This window comes from Kogia breviceps, chromosome 3, assembly GCF_026419965.1.
Source record: "Kogia breviceps isolate mKogBre1 chromosome 3, mKogBre1 haplotype 1, whole genome shotgun sequence".
NCBI lineage: Eukaryota > Metazoa > Chordata > Mammalia > Artiodactyla > Physeteridae > Kogia > Kogia breviceps.
Window position 1 is genome coordinate 132,518,238 of NC_081312.1, and position 22,525 is coordinate 132,540,762.

The window sequence follows — 22,525 nt, forward strand, 5'->3', positions numbered from 1 at the left end:
ATGCCTCCACACGTTCCCCTGCCTCAGGGTCGCTTTGGTTCTTCTGGGTCCTTTGTGGTTCCACACACAACCTAAGATGGTTCGTCCTGTTTCTATGGAAAATGTCATTGGACTTTTGGTAAGGATTGCGTTGAATGTGTACATTAACAGGATCTTAGCTGGAGAAACTGTCAGGGCATGACTTAAGAGCAGCATCAGGGCCTTTGTTGGGTCAACATTATGGTCTCAGTGAAAGATATGATCAGAACCTGAGTTACTAAGAACATCAAGTCTTCATTTAGGAAAAGCTTCAGGGCCTGAGTTAGGCACAGCCTCAGGACTTCACTTAAGGACACTGACAGGGCTTTCTTTGGGACAGAATCAGGAACGTGCATAGAAATGTGGCAGGAAATTATCTCAGGATAGTGTCCAGATTTTAGTTATTGATTTCAACAGGTCCCATGTTAGGGACAGATTCCGGGCCTTAGTGAGAGCGAGTGTGAAGGACTTATTTAGGGTTAGTCAGGGCTTAGTTAGGGAGACTATTAGGGTTTCAGTTAGGATAAGATGCAGGATATTAACTTGGGACAGAGTCAGGTTGCGGGCCAGGGATAGCGTCACGAAATGACCCAGGAAAAGCGTGAAGACCTTCGTTATTGAGAGCCTCAGGGCCGTAGTTAGGACCAGCGTGAGGGCCTAAATCAGGACCACTGCCAGGGCTTCCTATACAGACAGCGTCAGAGCATAAGGAAGGTACAGCCAAAGGGTCTAAGTGAGGCTTATCTTCAGGGCCTGAGTTCGGGACACTGTCAGGGCATGACTTAGGAGCAGCAGAAGGGCCTCTGTGGGATCAGCGTCAGGTTCTTCATTAAAGACATTATCAGGGCCTCTGTTAGGGAGAGCCTCAGGGCCTCATTTTTGGACAGCATCAAGGCTTACTTTGGGTCAGTTTCAGGACCTTGGTAAGACCTGGGTCAAGATATTAACTCAGGATAGTATCAGGACTCTAGATATTGGCGGCACTAGGGCCTTAGTTAGACACAGTGTCAGGGCCTGAGTTAGGAGTAGCATTATAGCCTTTGTTAGGCATAGTGTCAGGGACTGAGCTAGGAGGAGCCTCCAGGCCTAAGTTTGGAACAGGTTTACAGCCTCGGGACTAATTTCAGGGCGTTATTTAGGGACAGCATCAAGGATTTAGTTAGCATAACAGGAGGAATTCCTACAAGCACCCTGAAAGCCAACACACGCAGATGCAGAAGTAAACCATACACGCTGGTATAAAGGAATATTCCACAGAAGTTGAGTACATTTTGTTTAAGGTGCGTAAGAGTTTAAACATTATTTTTTTCAGAAAACTATATTCAGAAGATGAAGGAATTTCATCCTAAAGAATCTCTTTAGCTAAATTTAACATTAGCAAAAGAGAAGTTTACGTTCAGGTCTAGGGCTAGTGTCAGGTAATGACCTAGGTTTGGAAACAAGCCCTTAGTTACGTAGAGAATCAGGGCCTAATTTAGGACCTGTGCCAGGGCTTCAGGTAGGGACAGTGTCAGAGCCTGATATAGGGAGAATGTGAGAGCCTGAGTGAGGCCTAGCGTCAGGCCCCTAGATGCAGACACTGTCAGGGCATGACTTAGGAGCAGCATCAGGGCCTTTGTGGAGTCAGCATTCAGATCATATAGTTAAAGACATGAGCAGGGCTTGAGTGAGTCACAGAATCAAGGCCTCGGTTAAGGAATGCTTCGGGGCCTGAGTTAGGCACAGCCTCACGTCTTCAGTTAAGGAGAGCGACAGGGCTCTCTTTGGGACAGTGTCAGAACCTTGGATAGAAATGTGTCAGCATATTAGCTCAGGATAGTGTCCGGATTTTAGTTATTGATTGCAGCAGGACCCATGTTAGGGACAGATTCCAGGCCTTAGTGAGAGATAGTGTCAAGACCTTAGTTACTGAGAGCATCAGGGCCTTCTTTAGAAGCAATGTTAGGGCTTCATGTAATAATAGCATCACGGACTGGCTTCGGGCGAGCGACAGGGCCTGAGTGAGGCCTAGCGTCATTCCTGTAGGTGGGGACACTGTCAGGGCGTGACACAGGAGCAGCATCAGTGCCTTTGTTGGATCAGCATTATGGTCTTCGTTAAAGACATGAGCAGGCCTTCTGTTAGGGACAGCGTCACGGATTACGTAGCGATATTTTCAGGACCTTAGTAAGAGATGGGATAGTAAATTAGCTGAGGATAGTGTGAGGACTTTAGATATTGATGGCATCAGGGCCTTAGTTAGGGACAGTGTCAGGCCGTGAGTTAGGCCTAACATCCAGGCCTTAGTTAGGGACAGTGTGACGGCGTGGGGACTCAATTCAGGTCCTGACATCGGCACAGCATAAGGGCTTCAGTTAGCATAAGAGGCAGGACATTAGCTAGGGACAGGGTTAGGGTAAAGTCTAGGGATTGTGTCAGCAAATGACCTCGGGATAGTGTCAAGACCTTAGTTACTGAGAACCTGAGGGCTTATTTAGGACCAGCATCAGGGTCGGACTTAGGGCAAGCAAGAGGGCCTGAGTGAGGCCCAGCTTCAGGCCCCTAGCTGGAGACAGTGTCAGGGCATGACGTCGAAGCAGCATCAGGGCCTTTGTTGGGTCAGCATTTGGGTCATAGTAAAGGACATGAGCAGGGCCTGAGTGAGTCAGAGAATCGAGGCCTCCGTTAGGAAAAGCTTCAGGGCCTGAGTTAGGCACAGCCTCTCGTCTTCATTTAAGGACAGCGACAGGCCTTTCTTTGGGACTGTGTCAGGTCCGTGGATAGAAATGTGTCAGGATATTAGCTCAGGATAGTGTCCGGATATTCATTATTGATTGCAGAAGGTCCCATGTTAGGGACACATTCTGGGCCTTAGTGAGAGATAGGGTCAATGCCTTAATTAGGATTAGTCCGGGCCTTAGTTAGGGAGAGTATTAGGGTTTCAATTAGGATAAGATGCAGGACATTAGCTTGGGACAGACTCATGATCCGAGCCAGGGATAGTGTCAGCCAATGACCAGGGCTGGTGTCAAGACCTTAGTTACTTAGAGAATCGGGGCCTAATTTAGGACCTGTGTCAGGGCTTCGTGTAGGGACAGCATCAGAGCCTGACTTAGGGAGAACGTCTAGGCCCGAGTGAGGCCTAGTGTCAGCCCACTAGCTGGAGACACAGGGCATGACGTAGGAACAGCATCAGGGCCTTTGTTGGGTCAGCATTCGGGTCATAGTGAAAGACATGAGCAGGGCCTGTGTTAGTCACAGAATCAAGGCCTCAGTTAGGGAAAGTTTCAGGGCCTGAGTTAGGCACAGCCTCAGGTCTTCACTTAAGGATTGCAACAGGCTTTCTTTTGGAAAGTATCAGGAGAGTGGATAGAAATGAGTCAGGGTAATAGGTCAGGACAGTGTCCGGATTTTAGTTATTGATTGCAGCAGGGACCATTAGGGATAGATTCTGGGTGTTGGTGAGAGATAGTGTGAAGGCCTTTGTTAGGTTTAGTCGGGGCTTAGTTAGGGAGAGTATTAGGGTTTCATTTAGGATAAGATGCAGGACATGAGCTTGGGACAGAGTCAGGTTCCGGGCCAGGGATAGCGTCGCGAAATGACCCAGGAAAAGCGTGAAGACCTTCGTTATTGAGAGCCTCAGGGCCTTACTTAGGACCAGCGTGAGGGCCTAAATCAGGACCACTGCCAGGGCTTCCTATACAGACAGCATCAGAGCATAAGGAAGGTACAGCCAAAGGGCCTAAGTGAGGCTTATCTTTAGGGCCTGAGTTCGGGACACTGTCAGGGCATGACTTAGGAGCAGCAGAAGGGCCTCTGTGGGATCAGCGTGAAGGTCTTCACTAAAGACATTATCAGGGCCTCTGTTAGGGAGAGCCTCAGGACCTTATTTTCGGACAGCATCAAGGCTTACTTTGGGTCAGTTTCAGGACCTTGGTAAGACCTGGGTCAGGATATTAACTCAGGATAGTCTCAGGACTTTAGATATTGGCGGCAGTAGGGCCTTAGTTAGAGGCAGTGTCAGGGTCTGAGTTAGGAATATCATTATGGCCTTTGTTAGGTATAGTGTCAGGGAGTGAGCTAGGAGTAGAGTCAGGGTCCAAGTTACGTGTAATGTCAGGGTCTTGGTTTGGGACAGTGTCAGCGCCTGGGTTAGCACGAGTCTCCAGGCCGTAGTTAGGGACAGGTTCACAGCATCGGGAGTAATTTCAGTGCCTTATATATGTTCAGCATCAGGGATGATTTAGTTAGCATAAGAGGAGCCATTCCTGCAAGAGCCCTGAAGGCCAACACACAAGAATGTAAAAGTGAACCATGCACGCTGCTATGAAGGAATATTCCACAGCAGTTGAGTACACTTTGTTTAAGGTTAACAAGAGTTTAAAAATTATTGTTTTAAGAAACCAATATTCATATGATGAAAGAATTTCATCGTAAAGAATCTCTTTCCCTAAACTTGACATTAGCTAAAGTCAAGATTAGATTAAGGTCTAGGGGTAGTGTCGGTTAATGACCTAGATTTGGTGTCAAGACCTTACTTACTTAGAGAATCAAGGCCTAAAATTTAGGATCTGTGTCAAGATTTTCGGTAGGGACAGCGTCAGACCTGACTTATGGAGAACGTCAGGGCCTGAGTGAGGCCTAGCGTCAGCCCCCTAGCTGCAGACACAGTCAGGGTACGACTTAGGAGCAGCATAAACACCTTGGTTGGGTCAGTGAAAGGTCATAGTGAAAGACATGAGCAGGCCTTGAGTGAGTCACAGAATCAAGGCCTCACTCAGGGAAAGCTTCAGGGCCTGAGTTAGGCACAGCGTCAGGTCTTCACTTAAGGACACCGACAGGTTTGGGACAGTGTCAGGACCGTGCATAGAAATGTGTCAGCAAATTATCTCAGGACAGTGTCCGGATTTTAGTTATTGATTGCAACAGGTCCCATGTTAGGGACAGATTCCGGGCTTTAGGGAGAGATAGTTTCAAGGACTTTGTTCGGATTGGTCAGGGCTTAGTTAGCGATACTATTAGGGTTTCATTTAGGATAAGATGCAGGACATTAGCTTGGGACAGAGTCAGGTTCCGGGCCAGGGATAGCGTCACGAAATGACCCAGGAAAAGCGTGAAGACCTTCGTTATTGAGAGCCTCAGGGCCTTACTTAGGACCAGCGTGAGGGCCTAAATCAGGACCACTGCCAGGGCTTCCTATACAGACAGTGTCAGAGCATAAGGAAGGTACAGCCAAAGGGCCTAAGTGAGGCTTATCTTTAGGGCCTGAGTTCGGGACACTGTCAGGGCATGACTTAGGAGCAGCAGAAGGGCCTCTGTGGGATCAGCGTCAGGTTCTTCATTAAAGACATTATCAGGGCCTCTGTTCGGGAGAGCCTCAGGGCCTCATTTTTGGACAGCATCAAGGCTTACTTTGGGTCAGTTTCAGGACCTTGGTAAGACCTGGGTCAGGATATTAACTCAGGATAGTCTCAGGATTTTAGATATTGGCGGCAGCTGGGCTTTAGTTAGAAACAGTGTCAGGGCCTGAGTTAGGACTAGCATTATAGCCTTTGTTAGGTATAGTGTCAGGGACTGAGCTAGGAGTTGTGTGAGGGCCTTTGCTAGGGACAGTGTCAGGGCCTGAGCTAGGATGAGCCTCCAGGCCTCAGTTTGGGACAGGTTCACAGCCTTGAGACTAATTTCAGGACGTTATTTAGGGACAGCATCAGGGATTTAGTTAGCATAACAGTAGGCATTCCTACAAGCACCCTTTAAGCCAACACACGCAGATGCAGAAGGAAACCATACACGCCGGTATAAAGGAATATTCCACAGAAGTTGAGTACATTTTGTTTAAGGTCAGTAAGAGTTTAAACATTATTTTTTTCAGAAAACTCTATTCAGAAGATGAAAGAATTTCATCCTAAAGAATCTCTTTAGATAAATTTGACATTAGCAACAGACAAGGTTACATTCAGGTCTAGGGCTAGTGTCAGGTAATGACCTAGGTTTGGAATCAAGCCCTTAGGTACTTAGAGAATCAGGGCCTAATTTAGGACCTGTGCCAGGGCTTCGGGTAGGGATAGCGTCAGAGCCTGATATAGGGAGAAGGTGAGGGCCTGAGTGAGGCCCCTAGATGCAGACACTGTCAGGGCATGCCTTAGGAGCAGCATTCAGGGCGTTTGTGGAGTCAGCATTCGGGTCATAGTGAAAGACATGAGCAGGGCCTGAGTGAGTCAGAGAATCGAGGCCTCAGTTAGGGAAATCTTGAGGTCCTGAGTTAGGCACAGCCTCTCGTCTTCAGTTAAGGACAGCGACAGGCCTTTCTTTGGGACTGTGTTTGGTGGGTGGATAGAAATGTGTCAGGATATTAGCTCAGGATAGTGTCCGGATTTTCATTATTGACTGCAGCACGGCCCATGTTAGGGACTGATTCTGGGCCTTAGTGAGAGATAGGGTGAAAGTCTTAGTTAGGATCAGTGAGCGCCTTAGTTAGGGAGAGTATTAGGGTTTCAATTAGGATAAGATGCAGGACATTAGCTTGGGACAGAGTCACGATCCGAGCCAGGGATAGTGTCAGCCAATGACCTGGGTTGGTGTCAAGACCTTAGTTACTTAGAGAATCAGGGCCTAATTTAGGACCTGTGTCAGGGTTTCGGGTAGGGACAGCGTCAAAGCCTGACTTAGGGAGAACATCTAGGCCTGAGTGCGGCCTAGTGTCAGCCCACTAGCTGGAGACACAGGGCATGACGTAGGAACAGCATCAGGGCCTTTGTTGGGTCAGCATTCGGGTCATAGTGAAAGAAATGAGCAGGGCCTGTGTTAGTCACAGAATCAAGGCCTCAGTTAGGGAAAGTTTCAGGGCCTGAGTTAGGCACAGCCTCAGGTCTTCACCTAAGGACGGCAACAGGCTTTCTTTTGGAAAGTATCAGGACAGTGGATAGAAATGAGTCAGGGTAATAGGTCAGGACAGTGTCCGGATTTTAGTTATTGATTGCGGCAGGGACCATTAGGGATATATTCTGGGTGTTCGTGAGAGATAGTGTGAAGGCCTTTGTTAGGTTTAATCAGGGCTTAGTTAGGGATACTATTAGGGTTTCATTTAGGATAAGATGCAGGACATGAGCTTGGGACAGAGTCAGGTTCCGGGCCAGGGATAGCGTCGCGAAATGACCCAGGAAAAGCGTGAAGACCTTCGTTATTGAGAGCCTCAGGGCCTTACTTAGGACCAGCGTGAGGGCCTAAATCAGGACCACTGCCAGGGCTTCCTATACAGACAGCGTCAGAGCATAAGGAAGGTACAGCCAAAGGGCCTAAGTGAGGCTTATCTTTAGGGCCTGAGTTCGGGACACTGTCAGGGCATGACTTAGGAGCAGCAGAAGGGCCTCTGTGGGATCAGCGTGAGGGTCTTCACTAAAGACATTATCAGGGCCTCTGTTAGGGAGAGCCACAGGACCTCATTTTCGGACAGCATCAAGGCTTACTTTGGGTCAGTTTCAGGACCTTGGTAAGACCTGGGTCAGGATATTAACTCAGGATAGCATCAGGACTTTAGATATTGGCGGCAGTAGGGCCTTAGTTAGAGTCAGTGTCAGGGTCTGAGTTAGGAATATCATTATGGGCTTCGTTAGGTATAGTGTCAGGGACTGAGCTAGGAGTAGTGTCAGGGTCCGAGTTACGTGTAATGTCAGGGTCTTGGTTTGGGACAGTGTCAGCGCCTGGGTTAGCACGAGTCTCCAGGCCGTAGTTAGGGACAGGTTCACAGCATCGGGAGTAATTTCAGCGCCTTCTATATGTTCAGCATCAGGGATGATTTAGTTAGCATAAGAGGAGCCATTCCTGCAAGAGCCCTGAAGGCCAACACACAAGAATGTAAAAGTGAACCATGCACGCTGCTATGAAGGAATATTCCACAGCAGTTGAGTACACTTTGTTTAAGGTTAACAAGAGTTTAAAAATTATTGTTTTAAGAAACCAATATTCATATGATGAAAGAATTTCATCGTAAAGAATCTCTTTCCCTAAACTTGACATTAGCTAAAGTCAAGATTAGATTAAGGTCTAGGGGTAGTGTCGGTTAATGACCTAGATTTGGTGTCAAGACCTTAGTTACTTAGAGAATCAAGGCCTAAAATTTAGGACCTGCGTCAAGATTTTCGGTAGGGACAGCGTCAGACCTGAATTATGGAGAACGTCAGGGCCTGAGTGAGGCCTAGCGTCAGCCCCCTAGCTGCAGACACAGTCAGGGTACGACTTAGGAGCAGCATAAACACCTTGGTTGGGTCAGTGAAAGGTCATAGTGAAAGACATGAGCAGGCCTTGAGTGAGTCACAGAATCAAGGCCTCACTCAGGGAAAGCTTCAGGGCCTGAGTTAGGCACAGCGTCAGGTCTTCACTTAAGGACACCGACAGGTTTGGGACAGTGTCAGGACCGTGCATAGAAATGTGTCAGGAAATTATCTCAGGACAGTGTCCGGATTTTAGTTATTGATTGCAACAGGTCCCATGTTAGGGACAGATTCCGGGCTTTAGGGAGAGATAGTTTCAAGGACTTTGTTCGGATTGGTCAGGGCTTAGTTAGCGATACCATTAGGGTTTCATTTAGCATAAGATGCAGGACATTAGCTTGGGACAGAGTCAGGTTCCGGGCCAGGGATAGCGTCACGAAATGACCCAGGAAAAGCGTGAAGACCTTCCTTACTGAGAGCCTCAGGGCCTTACTTAGGACCAGCGTGAGGGCCTAAATCAGGACCACTGCCAGGGCTTCCTATACAGACAGCGTCAGAGCATAAGGAAGGTACAGCCAAAGGGCCTAAGTGAGGCTTATCTTTAGGGCCTGAGTTCGGGACACTGTCAGGGCATGACTTAGGAGCAGCAGAAGGGCCTCTGTGGGATCAGCGTCAGGTTCTTCATTAAAGACATTATCAGGGCCTCTGTTCGGGAGAGCCTCAGGGCCTCATTTTTGGACAGCATCAAGGCTTACTTTGGGTCAGTTTCAGGACCTTGGTAAGACCTGGGTCAGGATATTAACTCAGGATAGTCTCAGGATTTTAGATATTGGCGGCAGCTGGGCTTTAGTTAGAAACAGTTTCAGGGCCTGAGTTAGGACTAGCATTATAGCCTTTGTGAGGTATAGTGTCAGGGACTGAGCTAGGAGTTGTGTGAGGGCCTTTGCTAGGGACAGTGTCAGGGCCTGAGCTAGGATGAACCTCCAGGCCTCAGTTTGGGACAGGTTCACAGCCTTGAGACTAATTTCAGGACGTTATTTAGGGACAGCATCAGGGATTTAGTTAGCATAACAGTAGGCATTCCTACAAGCACCCTTTAAGCCAACACACGCAGATGCAGAAGGAAACCATACACGCCGGTATAAAGGAATATTCCACAGAAGTTGAGTACATTTTGTTTAAGGTCAGTAAGAGTTTAAACATTATTTTTTTCAGAAAACTCTATTCAGAAGATGAAAGAATTTCATCCTAAAGAATCTCTTTAGATAAATTTGACATTAGCAACAGACAAGGTTACATTCAGGTCTAGGGCTAGTGTCAGGTAATGACCTAGGTTTGGAATCAAGCCCTTAGGTAGTTAGAGAATCAGGGCCTAATTTAGGACCTGTGCCAGGGCTTCTGGTAGTGATAGCGTCAGAGCCTGATATAGGGAGAAGGTGAGGGCCTGAGTGAGGCCCCTAGATGCAGACACTGTCAGGGCATGCCTTAGGAGCAGCATTCAGGGCGTTTGTGGAGTCAGCATTCGGGTCATAGTGAAAGACATGAGCAGGGCCTGAGTGAGTCAGAGAATCGAGGCCTCAGTTAGGGAAATCTTGAGGTCCTGAGTTAGGCACAGCCTCTCGTCTTCAGTTAAGGACAGCGACAGGCCTTTCTTTGGGACTGTGTTTGGTGGGTGGATAGAAATGTGTCAGGATATTAGCTCAGGATAGTGTCCGGATTTTCATTATTGACTGCAGCACGGCCCATGTTAGGGACTGATTCTGGGCCTTAGTGAGAGATAGGGTGAAAGTCTTAGTTAGGATCAGTGAGCGCCTTAGTTAGGGAGAGTATTAGGGTTTCAATTAGGATAAGATGCAGGACATTAGCTTGGGACAGAGTCACGATCCGAGCCAGGGATAGTGTCAGCCAATGACCTGGGTTGGTGTCAAGACCTTAGTTACTTAGAGAATCAGGGCCTAATTTAGGACCTGTGTCAGGGTTTCGGGTAGGGACAGCGTCAAAGCCTGACTTAGGGAGAACATCTAGGCCTGAGTGCGGCCTAGTGTCAGCCCACTAGCTGGAGACACAGGGCATGACGTAGGAACAGCATCAGGGCCTTTGTTGGGTCAGCATTCGGGTCATAGTGAAAGAAATGAGCAGGGCCTGTGTTAGTCACAGAATCAAGGCCTCAGTTAGGGAAAGTTTCAGGGCCTGAGTTAGGCACAGCCTCAGGTCTTCACCTAAGGACGGCAACAGGCTTTCTTTTGGAAAGTATCAGGACAGTGGATAGAAATGAGTCAGGGTAATAGGTCAGGACAGTGTCCGGATTTTAGTTATTGATTGCGGCAGGGACCATTAGGGATATATTCTGGGTGTTCGTGAGAGATAGTGTGAAGGCCTTTGTTAGGTTTAATCAGGGCTTAGTTAGGGATACTATTAGGGTTTCATTTAGGATAAGATGCAGGACATGAGCTTGGGACAGAGTCAGGTTCCGGGCCAGGGATAGCGTCGCGAAATGACCCAGGAAAAGCGTGAAGACCTTCGTTATTGAGAGCCTCAGGGCCTTACTTAGGACCAGTGTGAGGGCCTAAATCAGGACCACTGCCAGGGCTTCCTATACAGACAGCGTCAGAGCATAAGGAAGGTACAGCCAAAGGGCCTAAGTGAGGCTTATCTTTAGGGCCTGAGTTCGGGACACTGTCAGGGCATGACTTAGGAGCAGCAGAAGGGCCTCTGTGGGATCAGCGTGAGGGTCTTCACTAAAGACATTATCAGGGCCTCTGTTAGGGAGAGCCGCAGGACCTCATTTTCGGACAGCATCAGGGCTTACTTTGGGTCAGTTTCAGGACCTTGGTAAGACCTGGGTCAGGATATTAACTCAGGATAGCATCAGGACTTTAGATATTGGCGGCAGTAGGGCCTTAGTTAGAGTCAGTGTCAGGGTCTGAGTTAGGAATATCATTATGGGCTTCGTTAGGTATAGTGTCAGGGACTGAGCTAGGAGTAGTGTCAGGGTCCGAGTTACGTGTAATGTCAGGGTCTTGGTTTGGGACAGTGTCAGCGCCTGGGTTAGCACGAGTCTCCAGGCCGTAGTTAGGGACAGGTTCACAGCATCGGGAGTAATTTCAGCGCCTTCTATATGTTCAGCATCAGGGATGATTTAGTTAGCATAAGAGGAGCCATTCCTGCAAGAGCCCTGAAGGCCAACACACAAGAATGTAAAAGTGAACCATGCACGCTGCTATGAAGGAATATTCCACAGCAGTTGAGTACACTTTGTTTAAGGTTAACAAGAGTTTAAAAATTATTGTTTTAAGAAACCAATATTCATATGATGAAAGAATTTCATCGTAAAGAATCTCTTTCCCTAAACTTGACATTAGCTAAAGTCAAGATTAGATTAAGGTCTAGGGGTAGTGTCGGTTAATGACCTAGATTTGGTGTCAAGACCTTAGTTACTTAGAGAATCAAGGCCTAAAATTTAGGACCTGCGTCAAGATTTTCGGTAGGGACAGCGTCAGGCCTGACTTATGGAGAACGTCAGGGCCTGAGTGAGGCCTAGCGTCAGCCCCCTAGCTGCAGACACAGTCAGGGTACGACTTAGGAGCAGCATAAACACCTTGGTTGGGTCAGCGAAAGGTCATAGTGAAAGACATGAGCAGGCCTTGAGTGAGTCACAGAATCAAGGCCTCACTCAGGGAAAGCTTCAGGGCCTGAGTTAGGCACAGCGTCAGGTCTTCACTTAAGGACACCGACCGGTTTGGGACAGTGTCAGGATCGTGCATAGAAATGTGTCAGGAAATTACCTCAGGACAGTGTCCGGATTTTAGTTATTGATTGCAACAGGTCCCATGTTAGGGACAGATTCCGGGCTTTAGGGAGAGATAGTTTCAAGGCCTTTGTTCGGATTGGTCAGGGCTTAGTTAGCGATACCATTAGGGTTTCATTTAGGATAAGATGCAGGACATTAGCTTGGGACAGAGTCAGGTTCCGGGCCAGGGATAGCGTCACGAAATGACCCAGGAAAAGCGTGAAGACCTTCGTTATTGAGAGCCTCAGGGCCTTACTTAGGACCAGCGTGAGGGCCTAAATCAGGACCACTGCCAGGGCTTCCTATACAGACAGCGTCAGAGCATAAGGAAGGTACAGCCAAAGGGCCTAAGTGAGGCTTATCTTTAGGGCCTGAGTTCGGGACACTGTCAGGGCATGACTTAGGAGCAGCAGAAGGGCCTCTGTGGGATCAGCGTCAGGTTCTTCATTAAAGACATTATCAGGGCCTCTGTTCGGGAGAGCCTCAGGGCCTCATTTTTGGACAGCATCAAGGCTTACTTTGGGTCAGTTTCAGGACCTTGGTAAGACCTGGGTCAGGATATTAACTCAGGATAGTCTCAGGATTTTAGATATTGGCGGCAGCTGGGCTTTAGTTAGAAACAGTGTCAGGGCCTGAGTTAGGACTAGCATTATAGCCTTTGTTAGGTATAGTGTCAGGGACTGAGCTAGGAGTTGTGTGAGGGCCTTTGCTAGGGACAGTGTCAGGGCCTGAGCTAGGATGAGCCTCCAGGCCTCAGTTTGGGACAGGTTCACAGCCTTGAGACTAATTTCAGGACGTTATTTAGGGACAGCATCAGGGATTTAGTTAGCATAACAGTAGGCATTCCTACAAGCACCCTTTAAGCCAACACACGCAGATGCAGAAGGAAACCATACACGCCGGTATAAAGGAATATTCCACAGAAGTTGAGTACATTTTGTTTAAGGTCAGTAAGAGTTTAAACATTACTTTTTTCAGAAAACTCTATTCAGAAGATGAAAGAATTTCATCCTAAAGAATCTCTTTAGATAAATTTGACATTAGCAACAGACAAGGTTACATTCAGGTCTAGGGCTAGTGTCAGGTAATGACCTAGGTTTGGAATCAAGCCCTTAGGTAGTTAGAGAATCAGGGCCTAATTTAGGACCTGTGCCAGGGCTTCGGGTAGGGATAGCGTCAGAGCCTGATATAGGGAGAAGGTGAGGGCCTGAGTGAGGCCCCTAGATGCAGACAATATCAGGGCATGCCTTAGGAGCAGCATTCAGGGCATTTGTGGAGTCAGCATTCGGGTCATAGTGAAAGACATGAGCAGGGCCTGAGTGAGTCAGAGAATCGAGGCCTCAGTTAGGGAAATCTTGAGGTCCTGAGTTAGGCACAGCCTCTCGTCTTCAGTTAAGGACAGCGACAGGCCTTTCTTTGGGACTGTGTTTGGTGGGTGGATAGAAATGTGTCAGGATATTAGCTCAGGATAGTGTCCGGATTTTCATTATTGACTGCAGCACGGCCCATGTTAGGGACTGATTCTGGGCCTTAGTGAGAGATAGGGTGAAAGTCTTAGTTAGGATCAGTGAGCGCCTTAGTTAGGGAGAGTATTAGGGTTTCAATTAGGATAAGATGCAGGACATTAGCTTGGGACAGAGTCACGATCCGAGCCAGGGATAGTGTCAGCCAATGACCTGGGTTGGTGTCAAGACCTTAGTTACTTAGAGAATCAGGGCCTAATTTAGGACCTGTGTCAGGGTTTCGGGTAGGGACAGCGTCAAAGCCTGACTTAGGGAGAACATCTAGGCCTGAGTGCGGCCTAGTGTCAGCCCACTAGCTGGAGACACAGGGCATGACGTAGGAACAGCATCAGGGCCTTTGTTGGGTCAGCATTCGGGTCATAGTGAAAGAAATGAGCAGGGCCTGTGTTAGTCACAGAATCAAGGCCTCAGTTAGGGAAAGTTTCAGGGCCTGAGTTAGGCACAGCCTCAGGTCTTCACCTAAGGACGGCAACAGGCTTTCTTTTGGAAAGTATCAGGACAGTGGATAGAAATGAGTCAGGGTAATAGGTCAGGACAGTGTCCGGATTTTAGTTATTGATTGCGGCAGGGACCATTAGGGATATATTCTGGGTGTTCGTGAGAGATAGTGTGAAGGCCTTTGTTAGGTTTAATCAGGGCTTAGTTAGGGATACTATTAGGGTTTCATTTAGGATAAGATGCAGGACATGAGCTTGGGACAGAGTCAGGTTCCGGGCCAGGGATAGCGTCGCGAAATGACCCAGGAAAAGCGTGAAGACCTTCGTTATTGAGAGCCTCAGGGCCTTACTTAGGACCAGCGTGAGGGCCTAAATCAGGACCACTGCCAGGGCTTCCTATACAGACAGCGTCAGAGCATAAGGAAGGTACAGCCAAAGGGCCTAAGTGAGGCTTATCTTTAGGGCCTGAGTTCGGGACACTGTCAGGGCATGACTTAGGAGCAGCAGAAGGGCCTCTGTGGGATCAGCGTGAGGGTCTTCACTAAAGACATTATCAGGGCCTCTGTTAGGGAGAGCCGCAGGACCTCATTTTCGGACAGCATCAGGGCTTACTTTGGGTCAGTTTCAGGACCTTGGTAAGACCTGGGTCAGGATATTAACTCAGGATAGCATCAGGACTTTAGATATTGGCGGCAGTAGGGCCTTAGTTAGAGTCAGTGTCAGGGTCTGAGTTAGGAATATCATTATGGGCTTCGTTAGGTATAGTGTCAGGGACTGAGCTAGGAGTAGTGTCAGGGTCCGAGTTACGTGTAATGTCAGGGTCTTGGTTTGGGACAGTGTCAGCGCCTGGGTTAGCACGAGTCTCCAGGCCGTAGTTAGGGACAGGTTCACAGCATCGGGAGTAATTTCAGCGCCTTCTATATGTTCAGCATCAGGGATGATTTAGTTAGCATAAGAGGAGCCATTCCTGCAAGAGCCCTGAAGGCCAACACACAAGAATGTAAAAGTGAACCATGCACGCTGCTATGAAGGAATATTCCACAGCAGTTGAGTACACTTTGTTTAAGGTTAACAAGAGTTTAAAAATTATTGTTTTAAGAAACCAATATTCATATGATGAAAGAATTTCATCGTAAAGAATCTCTTTCCCTAAACTTGACATTAGCTAAAGTCAAGATTAGATTAAGGTCTAGGGGTAGTGTCAGTTAATGACCTAGATTTGGTGTCAAGACCTTAGTTACTTAGAGAATCAAGGCCTAAAATTTAGGACCTGCGTCAAGATTTTAGGCAGGGACAGCGTCAGGCCTGACTTATGGAGAACGTCAGGGCCTGAGTGAGGCCTAGCGTCAGCCCCCTAGCTGCAGACACAGTCAGGGTACGACTTAGGAGCAGCATAAACACCTTGGTTGGGTCAGCGAAAGGTCATAGTGAAAGACATGAGCAGGCCTTGAGTGAGTCACAGAATCAAGGCCTCACTCAGGGAAAGCTTCAGGGCCTGAGTTAGGCACAGCGTCAGGTCTTCACTTAAGGACACCGACCGGTTTGGGACAGTGTCACGATCGTGCATAGAAATGTGTCAGGAAATTACCTCAGGACAGTGTCCGGATTTTAGTTATTGATTGCAACAGGTCCCATGTTAGGGACAGATTCCGGGCTTTAGGGAGAGATAGTTTCAAGGCCTTTGTTCGGATTGGTCAGGGCTTAGTTAGGGATACCATTAGGGTTTCATTTAGGATAAGATGCAGGACATTAGCTTGGGACAGAGTCAGGTTCCGGGCCAGGGATAGCGTCACGAAATGACCCAGGAAAAGCGTGAAGACCTTCGTTATTGAGAGCCTCAGGGCCTTACTTAGGACCAGCGTGAGGGCCTAAATCAGGACCACTGCCAGGGCTTCCTATACAGACAGCGTCAGAGCATAAGGAAGGTACAGCCAAAGGGCCTAAGTGAGGCTTATCTTTAGGGCCTGAGTTCGGGACACTGTCAGGGCATGACTTAGGAGCAGCAGAAGGGCCTCTGTGGGATCAGCGTCAGGTTCTTCATTAAAGACATTATCAGGGCCTCTGTTCGGGAGAGCCTCAGGGCCTCATTTTTGGACAGCATCAAGGCTTACTTTGGGTCAGTTTCAGGACCTTGGTAAGACCTGGGTCAGGATATTAACTCAGGATAGTCTCAGGATTTTAGATATTGGCGGCAGCTGGGCTTTAGTTAGAAACAGTGTCAGGGCCTGAGTTAGGACTAGCATTATAGCCTTTGTTAGGTATAGTGTCAGGGACTGAGCTAGGAGTTGTGTGAGGGCCTTTGCTAGGGACAGTGTCAGGGCCTGAGCTAGGATGAGCCTCCAGGCCTCAGTTTGGGACAGGTTCACAGCCTTGAGACTAATTTCAGGACGTTATTTAGGGACAGCATCAGGGATTTAGTTAGCATAACAGTAGGCATTCCTACAAGCACCCTTTAAGCCAACACACGCAGATGCAGAAGGAAACCATACACGCCGGTATAAAGGAATATTCCACAGAAGTTGAGTACATTTTGTTTAAGGTCAGTAAGAGTTTAAACATTACTTTTTTCAGAAAACTCTATTCAGAAGATGAAAGAATTTCATCCTAAAGAATCTCTTTAGATAAATTTGACATTAGCAACAGACAAGGTTACATTCAGGTCTAGGGCTAGTGTCAGGTAATGACCTAGGTTTGGAATCAAGCCCTTAGGTAGTTAGAGAATCAGGGCCTAATTTAGGACCTGTGCCAGGGCTTCGGGTAGGGATAGCGTCAGAGCCTGATATAGGGAGAAGGTGAGGGCCTGAGTGAGGCCCCTAGATGCAGACACTATCAGGGCATGCCTTAGGAGCAGCATTCAGGGCGTTTGTGGAGTCAGCATTCGGGTCATAGTGAAAGACATGAGCAGGGCCTGAGTGAGTCAGAGAATCGAGGCCTCAGTTAGGGAAATCTTGAGGTCCTGAGTTAGGCACAGCCTCTCGTCTTCAGTTAAGGACAGCGACAGGCCTTTCTTTGGGACTGTGTTTGGTGGGTGGATAGAAATGTGTCAGGATATTAGCTCAGGATAGTGTCCGGATTTTCATTATTGACTGCAGCACGGCCCATGTTAGGGACTGATTCTGGGCCTTAGTGAGAGATAGGGTGAAAGTCTTAGTTAGGATCAGTGAGCGCCTTAGTTAGGGAGAGTATTAGGGTTTCAATTAGGATAAGATGCAGGACATTAGCTTGGGACAGAGTCACGATCCGAGCCAGGGATAGTGTCAGCCAATGACCTGGGTTGGTGTCAAGACCTTAGTTACTTAGAGAATCAGGGCCTAATTTAGGACCTGTGTCAGGGTTTCGGGTAGGGACAGCGTCAAAGCCTGACTTAGGGAGAACATCTAGGCCTGAGTGCGGCCTAGTGTCAGCCCACTAGCTGGAGACACAGGGCATGACGTAGGAACAGCATCAGGGCCTTTGTTGGGTCAGCATTCGGGTCATAGTGAAAGAAATGAGCAGGGCCTGTGTTAGTCACAGAATCAAGGCCTCAGTTAGGGAAAGTTTCAGGGCCTGAGTTAGGCACAGCCTCAGGTCTTCACCTAAGGACGGCAACAGGCTTTCTTTTGGAAAGTATCAGGACAGTGGATAGAAATGAGTCAGGGTAATAGGTCAGGACAGTGTCCGGATTTTAGTTATTGATTGCGGCAGGGACCATTAGGGATATATTCTGGGTGTTCGTGAGAGATAGTGTGAAGGCCTTTGTTAGGTTTAATCAGGGCTTAGTTAGGGATACTATTAGGGTTTCATTTAGGATAAGATGCAGGACATGAGCTTGGGACAGAGTCAGGTTCCGGGCCAGGGATAGCGTCGCGAAATGACCCAGGAAAAGCGTGAAGACCTTCGTTATTGAGAGCCTCAGGGCCTTACTTAGGACCAGCGTGAGGGCCTAAATCAGGACCACTGCCAGGGCTTCCTATACAGACAGCGTCAGAGCATAAGGAAGGTACAGCCAAAGGGCCTAAGTGAGGCTTATCTTTAGGGCCTGAGTTCGGGACACTGTCAGGGCATGACTTAGGAGCAGCAGAAGGGCCTCTGTGGGATCAGCGTGAGGGTCTTCACTAAAGACATTATCAGGGCCTCTGTTAGGGAGAGCCGCAGGACCTCATTTTCGGACAGCATCAAGGCTTACTTTGGGTCAGTTTCAGGACCTTGGTAAGACCTGGGTCAGGATATTCACTCAGGATAGCATCAGGACTTTAGATATTGGCGGCAGTAGGGCCTTAGTTAGAGTCAGTGTCAGGGTCTGAGTTAGGAATATCATTATGGCCTTCGTTAGGTATAGTGTCAGGGACTGAGCTAGGAGTAGTGTCAGGGTCCGAGTTACGTGTAATGTCAGGGTCTTGGTTTGGGACAGTGTCAGCGCCTGGGTTAGCACGAGTCTCCAGGCCGTAGTTAGGGACAGGTTCACAGCATCGGGAGTAATTTCAGCGCCTTCTATATGTTCAGCATCAGGGATGATTTAGTTAGCATAAGAGGAGCCATTCCTGCAAGAGCCCTGAAGGCCAACACACAAGAATGTAAAAGTGAACCATGCACGCTGCTATGAAGGAATATTCCACAGCAGTTGAGTACACTTTGTTTAAGGTTAACAAGAGTTTAAAAATTATTGTTTTAAGAAACCAATATTCATATGATGAAAGAATTTCATCGTAAAGAATCTCTTTCCCTAAACTTGACATTAGCTAAAGTCAAGATTAGGTTAAGGTCTAGGGGTAGTGTCAGTTAATGACCTAGATTTGGTGTCAAGACCTTAGTTACTTAGAGAATCAAGGCCTAAAATTTAGGACCTGCGTCAAGATTTTCGGTAGGGACAGCGTCAGACCTGACTTATGGAGAACGTCAGGGCCTGAGTGAGGCCTAGCGTCAGCCCCCTAGCTGCAGACACAGTCGGTACGACTTAGGAGCAGCATAAACACCTTGGTTGGGTCAGTGAAAGGTCATAGTGAAAGACATGAGCAGGCCTTGAGTGAGTCACAGAATCAAGGCCTCACTCAGGGAAAGCTTCAGGGCCTGAGTTAGGCACAGCGTCAGGTCTTCACTTAAGGACACCGACCGGTTTGGGACAGTGTCAGGATCGTGCATAGAAATGTGTCAGGAAATTACCTCAGGACAGTGTCCGGATTTTAGTTATTGATTGCAACAGGTCCCATGTTAGGGACAGATTCCGGGCTTTAGGGAGAGATAGTTTCAAGGCCTTTGTTCGGATTGGTTAGGGCTTAGTTAGGGATACTATTAGGGTTTCATTTAGGATAAGATGCAGGACATTAGCTTGGGACAGAGTCAGGTTCCGGGCCAGGGATAGCGTCACGAAATGACCCAGGAAAAGCGTGAAGACCTTCGTTATTGAGAGCCTCAGGGCCTTACTTAGGACCAGCGTGAGGGCCTAAATCAGGACCACTGCCAGGGCTTCCTATACAGACAGCGTCAGAGCATAAGGAAGGTACAGCCAAAGGGCCTAAGTGAGGCTTATCTTTAGGGCCTGAGTTCGGGACACTGTCAGGGCATGACTTAGGAGCAGCAGAAGGGCCTCTGTGGGATCAGCGTCAGGTTCTTCATTAAAGACATTATCAGGGCCTCTGTTCGGGAGAGCCTCAGGGCCTCATTTTTGGACAGCATCAAGGCTTACTTTGGGTCAGTTTCAGGACCTTGGTAAGACCTGGGTCAGGATATTAACTCAGGATAGTCTCAGGATTTTAGATATTGGCGGCAGCTGGGCTTTAGTTAGAAACAGTGTCAGGGCCTGAGTTAGGACTAGCATTATAGCCTTTGTTAGGTATAGTGTCAGGGACTGAGCTAGGAGTTGTGTGAGGGCCTTTGCTAGGGACAGTGTCAGGGCCTGAGCTAGGATGAGCCTCCAGGCCTCAGTTTGGGACAGGTTCACAGCCTTGAGACTAATTTCAGGACGTTATTTAGGGACAGCATCAGGGATTTAGTTAGCATAACAGTAGGCATTCCTACAAGCACCCTTTAAGCCAACACACGCAGATGCAGAAGGAAACCATACACGCCGGTATAAAGGAATATTCCACAGAAGTTGAGTACATTTTGTTTAAGGTCAGTAAGAGTTTAAACATTATTTTTTTCAGAAAACTCTATTCAGAAGATGAAAGAATTTCATCCTAAAGAATCTCTTTAGATAAATTTGACATTAGCAACAGACAAGGTTACATTCAGGTCTAGGGCTAGTGTCAGGTAATGACCTAGGTTTGGAATCAAGCCCTTAGGTACTTAGAGAATCAGGGCCTAATTTAGGACCTGTGCCAGGGCTTCGGGTAGGGATAGCGTCAGAGCCTGATATAGGGAGAAGGTGAGGGCCTGAGTGAGGCCCCTAGATGCAGACACTGTCAGGGCATGCCTTAGGAGCAGCATTCAGGGCGTTTGTGGAGTCAGCATTCGGGTCATAGTGAAAGACATGAGCAGGGCCTGAGTGAGTCAGAGAATCGAGGCCTCAGTTAGGGAAATCTTGAGGTCCTGAGTTAGGCACAGCCTCTCGTCTTCAGTTAAGGACAGCGACAGGCCTTTCTTTGGGACTGTGTTTGGTGGGTGGATAGAAATGTGTCAGGATATTAGCTCAGGATAGTGTCCGGATTTTCATTATTGACTGCAGCACGGCCCATGTTAGGGACTGATTCTGGGCCTTAGTGAGAGATAGGGTGAAAGTCTTAGTTAGGATCAGTGAGCGCCTTAGTTAGGGAGAGTATTAGGGTTTCAATTAGGATAAGATGCAGGACATTAGCTTGGGACAGAGTCACGATCCGAGCCAGGGATAGTGTCAGCCAATGACCTGGGTTGGTGTCAAGACCTTAGTTACTTAGAGAATCAGGGCCTAATTTAGGACCTGTGTCAGGGTTTCGGGTAGGGACAGCGTCAAAGCCTGACTTAGGGAGAACATCTAGGCCTGAGTGCGGCCTAGTGTCAGCCCACTAGCTGGAGACACAGGGCATGACGTAGGAACAGCATCAGGGCCTTTGTTGGGTCAGCATTCGGGTCATAGTGAAAGAAATGAGCAGGGCCTGTGTTAGTCACAGAATCAAGGCCTCAGTTAGGGAAAGTTTCAGGGCCTGAGTTAGGCACAGCCTCAGGTCTTCACCTAAGGACGGCAACAGGCTTTCTTTTGGAAAGTATCAGGACAGTGGATAGAAATGAGTCAGGGTAATAGGTCAGGACAGTGTCCGGATTTTAGTTATTGATTGCGGCAGGGACCATTAGGGATATATTCTGGGTGTTCGTGAGAGATAGTGTGAAGGCCTTTGTTAGGTTTAATCAGGGCTTAGTTAGGGATACTATTAGGGTTTCATTTAGGATAAGATGCAGGACATGAGCTTGGGACAGAGTCAGGTTCCGGGCCAGGGATAGCGTCGCGAAATGACCCAGGAAAAGCGTGAAGACCTTCGTTATTGAGAGCCTCAGGGCCTTACTTAGGACCAGCGTGAGGGCCTAAATCAGGACCACTGCCAGGGCTTCCTATACAGACAGCGTCAGAGCATAAGGAAGGTACAGCCAAAGGGCCTAAGTGAGGCTTATCTTTAGGGCCTGAGTTCGGGACACTGTCAGGGCATGACTTAGGAGCAGCAGAAGGGCCTCTGTGGGATCAGCGTGAGGGTCTTCACTAAAGACATTATCAGGGCCTCTGTTAGGGAGAGCCGCAGGACCTCATTTTCGGACAGCATCAGGGCTTACTTTGGGTCAGTTTCAGGACCTTCGTAAGACCTGGGTCAGGATATTAACTCAGGATAGCATCAGGACTTTAGATATTGGCGGCAGTAGGGCCTTAGTTAGAGTCAGTGTCAGGGTCTGAGTTAGGAATATCATTATGGGCTTCGTTAGGTATAGTGTCAGGGACTGAGCTAGGAGTAGTGTCAGGGTCCGAGTTACGTGTAATGTCAGGGTCTTGGTTTGGGACAGTGTCAGCGCCTGGGTTAGCACGAGTCTCCAGGCCGTAGTTAGGGACAGGTTCACAGCATCGGGAGTAATTTCAGCGCCTTATATATGTTCAGCATCAGGGATGATTTAGTTAGCATAAGAGGAGCCATTCCTGCAAGAGCCCTGAAGGCCAACACACAAGAATGTAAAAGTGAACCATGCACGCTGCTATGAAGGAATATTCCACAGCAGTTGAGTACACTTTGTTTAAGGTTAACAAGAGTTTAAAAATTATTGTTTTAAGAAACCAATATTCATATGATGAAAGAATTTCATCGTAAAGAATCTCTTTCCCTAAACTTGACATTAGCTAAAGTCAAGATTAGGTTAAGGTCTAGGGGTAGTGTCAGTTAATGACCTACATTTGGTGTCAAGACCTTAGTTACTTAGAGAATCAAGGCCAAAAATTTAGGACCTGCGTCAAGATTTTCGGCAGGGACAGCGTCAGGCCTGACTTATGGAGAACGTCAGGGCCTGAGTGAGGCCTCGCGTCAGCCCCCTAGCTGCAGACACAGTCAGGGTACGACTTAGGAGCAGCATAAACACCTTGGTTGGGTCAGCGAAAGGTCATAGTGAAAGACATGAGCAGGCCTTGAGTGAGTCACAGAA